This window comes from Suricata suricatta, chromosome 7 (assembly GCF_006229205.1).
Source record: "Suricata suricatta isolate VVHF042 chromosome 7, meerkat_22Aug2017_6uvM2_HiC, whole genome shotgun sequence".
NCBI lineage: Eukaryota > Metazoa > Chordata > Mammalia > Carnivora > Herpestidae > Suricata > Suricata suricatta.
Window position 1 is genome coordinate 26,557,311 of NC_043706.1, and position 4,675 is coordinate 26,561,985.

The following is a 4,675-nucleotide window of genomic DNA, read 5'->3' on the forward strand; positions in this document are numbered from 1 at the left end:
GATATTGGGGAAGCAACCACAGTGCACGCCACAGGATATGAGAAACTGGTTAATTGGAGTCATTTACTTTACACAAATGTTGATATCTTGTGTTTTCATTATCATTCAACTTAATATATTTCCTAACTTGTGGTTTCTTTTTCTGATGAACAGATTATTTCAAAGTACTGTTGGTTACTTTCTAAATATTTGGAGATTTTCTAGCTATCATATTGTTATTAATTTCTAACTTAAGTCTCTATGATTTCAGTCTTTTAAAATTTATTGCAACTTGCTTTATGACATATGGTCTATTTACATGAATGTTTCACATGCATTTTTAAAAGTGTGGATTGTTGAATGTAGCATTTCATATAAATCATTACAATTAAGTGAGGGTGAGTAATAGTTTTATTAAAGTCTTCTTTATCTCTAATCACATTTTTTTTCTAATTTGTTCTGTAAATTACTGAGAGTGGAATTAAAATGTCCAATATTTCTCATTTTAATTCTATAATTTTGCTTCAAGTATGTGATGATCTATTATTAGATGCTCAGAAGGATTTTTTTCTTTATGAATAAATCCTCTTATTATGATAAAATGCTCCTTTATATTTCTGGCAATGCTTCTAGTCTTGATATCTACAATGTTTTATATTACTATAACCAAACTAGTTTTCTTATGTGTACTATTTGCATAGTATATCTTTTCCCATCATTTTACTTTCAAATGTGTCCTTATACTTAGAATATACCCCTTATAAAGAGCATGTAATTGACACTTGCTTCTTATCCAGTATGGCAATCTGTGCTTTTTAATTGGGATGCAGAGACCATTTATATTTAATAAAATTATTGATATGTCTGAGTTCAATTCTACCACTTTGCTATTTGTTTTCTGCTTATTACCTGCTTTCTTTTTTGCTGCTCTCTTTTCCCTTTCTGAGTTGAATAGTTTTTTAGTATTTTGTTCGATCTCCTTTATTAGCTTTGTAGCTGTTTATATTTTTGGCAATTTATGGATTATAATGTGGATCTTTAACTTTTCAGTCTAGTTTCAAATAATATATAATACTTCAACTATAAAGTAAGACCAATAACAATAATTTTACTTAATTTCTTTGTGCTCTTATTGTCATATATTTTACTGCCCTATATGTTATAAACTCCACAATACATTATTTTTTTCTTTAAATAATCAATTACCATTTAGAAAGTTTAAGAGAAAAGATAGTCTGTTATATCCACTCACATATTTATGATTTCAAATGTTGTTCTTCCTATAGATACAGATTTGTATCTTGTGTCATTTCTCTTCAGTTAAATAAACTGAAGGAAACTGAGGCTCAGGTAGATTAAATTCCTTCTATCTAGTGATAGCTATTAAGTATTAAAGAAACTTTATAAACCATTAAAAAAGTAAACGAAGTGTTTTCTGTATTCTTCTACTGCTGGGGAAAAATTCAGCTTTTTTAAACCTTAAAATGACTTTATTTTCCTTTCATGTTTAAAAATGTTTTAATGGGATGCGCCAACATCCTCTTTTTCCGGCTGGAACCATGGAGGGTGTCGAAGAGAAGAAAAAGAAGGTTCCGGCTGTGCCAGAAACCCTTAAGAAAAAGCGAAGGAATTATGCAGAATTGAAGATCAAGCGTCTGAGAAAGAAGTTCGCCCAAAAGATGCTTCGAAAGGCAAGGAGAGAGCTTATTTATGGGAAGGCTAAGTAAGCATTACCACAAGGAATACAGGCAGATGTACAGAACTGAGATTCGAATGGCTCCGATGGCAAGAAAAGCTGGCAACTTCTACGTGCCCGCGGAGCCCAAACTGGCGTTTGTCATCAGGATCAGAGGGATCAACGGTGGGAGCCCAAAGGTGCGGAAGGTGCTGCAGCTCCTTCGCCTGCGCCAGATCTTCACTGGCACCTTTGTTAAGCTCAACAAGGCTTCAGTTAACATGCTAAGGATTGTGGAACCATACATAGCTTGGGGGTACCCAAACCTGAAGTCAGTGAACGAATTGATCTACAAGCATGGTTATGGCAAAATCAACAAGAAGCGAATTGCCCTGACAGATAACACATTGATTGCTCGATCTCTTGGTAAATACGGCATCATCTGCATGGAGGACCTGATTCATGAGGTCTACACTGTTGGAAAACGTTTCAAAGAAGCAAACAACTTTTTATGGCTCTTTAAGCTATCTTCTCCACGAGGGGGAATGAAGAAGAAGACCACCCATTTTGTAGATGCTGGCAACAGGGAAGACCAGATCAATAGGCTTATTAGAAGAATGAACTAAGGTATCTACCATGATTATTTTTGTAATCTGATCAGTTGATAAACGACTACTTTCAAATTAAAAAAATGTTTTAATGGGCATAGATGTTTTGAATTTACATTTTCTTTCAGCACTTTGAAGATATCATTCCACTTTCTGTTGACCTCCACTATTTCTGATGAGAAGTTATCTATAAACTTCTAGCTTCTGATTTTTTCCCTCTGGCTTCTGATTTTTTTTTCTTTATTATTATTGACAATGAGATGCTTAGGGGTGGCTTTGTTTGTATTTATCCCTCTCTAAGTGTGTTTAGCTCATCTTTTCATGGGATCTGATGTTCTTAATCAAATTTGGAAAACATTTGCTTAACATTTTTCAAATACATTTTCTTTTTCTTCTCTTTTGGAGACTCCAATTATGCCTGGGTTAATTTCTTGATACTCTCTCACATGTCATTTTGGCTCTATTCAATGTTGTTTTGTTTTGTTTTATCACATTTTCCAGTTCTTCAGTTTGGATAGTATCTATTGAAATGATTTGTCTTCAGAGACATTGATATTGAAATATTCTGCATTGTGAATATTTCTTAAAACTTTCAGATATTTAATTTTCAATTCTGGAAGATTGGTAGATTGATTATTTTAGAATTTCTATTTGTCTCCCCAAATCCTTTAACTGCTCATCTGTATATCCATCTTTTTCTGCAAATATCTTAATGTATATATTATTTGCTAACTTTAGATCAATCTAAAGTGGATCTGCTTCATTGACTGCTAGTTCTTTGACTATGGATTATATTTTCCTATTTCTTTCAATGTCTAGTGATTTTTATTGTATGTTGGACACTCTGGATGGTATGGTATAAAAATTTTAGATTGGATTACATTCCTGTAAACATTTAGAATTTTAGCCTGAGAGGTAATTAATCTTACCCCATGTGATTCATTCCTTTATGTGATTTCTTCCCCCCTTAATTTCTAGCCACTATGATCGCTGGCTTTTTAGCCCAATAAGACTGTGGCTTTTGCTTGATCTCTACTCCCCATGTAGACTGTGAAGGAGTTCTCAAAAGGAAAAAAATAAACGTGGATCTCACTTTGTATGATTTTTCCACAAGAATTGAATCTTCTCCAGTTTCTGCTTCTTTTGTTTGCCTTCTAGTGCCTGCAGATGGTTGTATTCTATCTTTTGTTCTAAGTTTATAAGTGATACTGGCAGGAAAGTTAGTCTAATATAAACTAATTTGTCATTTCTATCTTATTTAATCTTCACCACATCGCTATGGGTATCAGTATTATTTTTCAAAAGACACTGAAGCTTAAAAAGGTTAAGTAACTTACCAACAGTCACACAGCTACTCTGACTATTTAACTGGACTACTTAATTCTAAAGCCTGTACCATAATTATTCTATCTATGTATCTATTTATATGTAAACTCATGTGGCTCTGAAGCAGTAAGCACTGAGGGGATACCAGAGCCATTTTGATTCTGGGATGGACTGAACATTGGTAATGTGGGGACATAGATACATGTCATCCTTGATAAGGCCGAAGTATTCTTCATAAGGGTATGTGTCCATAGTGGTGTGATGACAAATTTCTTTCATATGGCCTCAAATAGATTTATAAGTTGTAGCCATAAAATCAGGAACTTGACTAGATCAGCAGGAGAGGGATGCTAGTGGGTACATTTGAAATATCTGGAACCGTCTAGAAAAATAAACTAGAGGCGAATTAAAAAAACTTTTTTAACATTTATATATTTTTGAGAGACAGATCATGAGCAGGGGAGGGGCTCTAGAGAGAGGGGGACACACAGAACCGGAAGTAGGCTCCAGGCTCTAAGTTACGTGTCCACACAGAGCCTGATACGGGGCTCGAACCTACAAACTGTAAGATCATGACCTGGGCCGAAGTCAGACGCTCAACCCACTAAGACACCCAGGCGCCCCATAGAGGCGAATTTAAAGAGAATATTTTGGGACTATAACATTATGCAGTTACACAGATGGGACACTGAGCTAGATAAAATATTGATGTAATTAAGTATCATTTTTAATGGGCTGGTGGGACCTGGGGGCCTTTGATTTTTAAACCTTTGACTGGATTTAACTGGGAATCCAACAACCATATATAATGTTCCCTTGAGAAAAAATTTGTTCAGGCAATTGCTGAAAAATTGATTCAAAATAATCTTAGAATAATAGTAATAAATAACATTTTATTACAGCATATTCTATGCTGAGACTGTGATTAATTTCTTACATGCAACATTTCATTTAATTCACATAGCAATTCTATGTGATAGGTACTGTCATTGTACTATTTTATAAATAAGGAAAGTAAAACAGAGAGATGACTTAATCAGCTTTATAGCTGAATTGTGTCAATAAGATTTTTCTTTTCTAAAAAATT

At 34.0% G+C, this 4,675-nt stretch overlaps 1 pseudogene; it reads left to right on the top strand.

Annotated features, from left to right (window-relative positions):
* Nucleotides 1–1,535: 1,535 nt before the first annotated feature.
* On the top strand, nt 1,536–2,346 carry LOC115296129 (annotated as a pseudogene).
* Nucleotides 2,347–4,675: the final 2,329 nt, after the last annotated feature.